At 35.0% G+C, this 591-nt stretch overlaps 1 protein-coding gene across 1 annotated transcript in view; it reads left to right on the forward strand.

The window, feature by feature from the left end:
- NSUN2 (NOP2/Sun RNA methyltransferase family, member 2) overlaps window positions 1-591 on the forward strand; it is a 20,371-nt gene that overhangs the window by 9,574 nt on the left and 10,206 nt on the right. The window lies entirely within an intron of this gene.

Consider the following 591-nt stretch of genomic DNA (forward strand, 5'->3'; position numbering starts at 1 on the left):
AGGGAAAGAAGCTCTGATTAGGTTTTAGTTATGAGCGTGTGCCTTTTTAAAACCATTGGTCTGTCTTCTCTGACCATTTCACTAGTCTCTTGCAATGGAAGTATGCAGGCTTATGCCCTTCTGTAGACTAATGAATAAGATGCAGGCAATAAAGATGTGCTTATGTTCTGCCACTGGAAATAGAGCTCAGAAGCTAGCAGATTTTTCTTCTTACAGTTCCACAAGTTTAAATAGTATGCTTGTACTTGAAGGATAAATATGAAATGTGTAACTGTGGCTCTATAATTTTAATTTTACTTTTTCTTGGTACTGTATAAAGCCACAAAATATAGCTACATAAAGATCACTAGGAGTATATTATGTAATTTAACATTTATTTCTGTGTTTGCAGTTGAAATATAAATTTCCCTAATGGGTATTTTAAAAAGCAGGCTAATAAAATCTGTTGAAAGTTTTAACAGAATCTTGTTGAAACTTTCTTCAGCCCTTGTCTGCTGCTAATGTATTTCTTCAAGCCTCGCTGGCCAGCTCATCATTGAATGTATTTGCTTGCTTTGATTTTCTTTCTCTTGGGGTAGTCTTCTGCTTCCT

This window comes from Chaetura pelagica, unplaced genomic scaffold, assembly GCF_000747805.2.
Source record: "Chaetura pelagica isolate M959 unplaced genomic scaffold, ChaPel_1.0 scaffold71, whole genome shotgun sequence".
Taxonomy (NCBI): Eukaryota; Metazoa; Chordata; class Aves; order Apodiformes; family Apodidae; genus Chaetura; species Chaetura pelagica.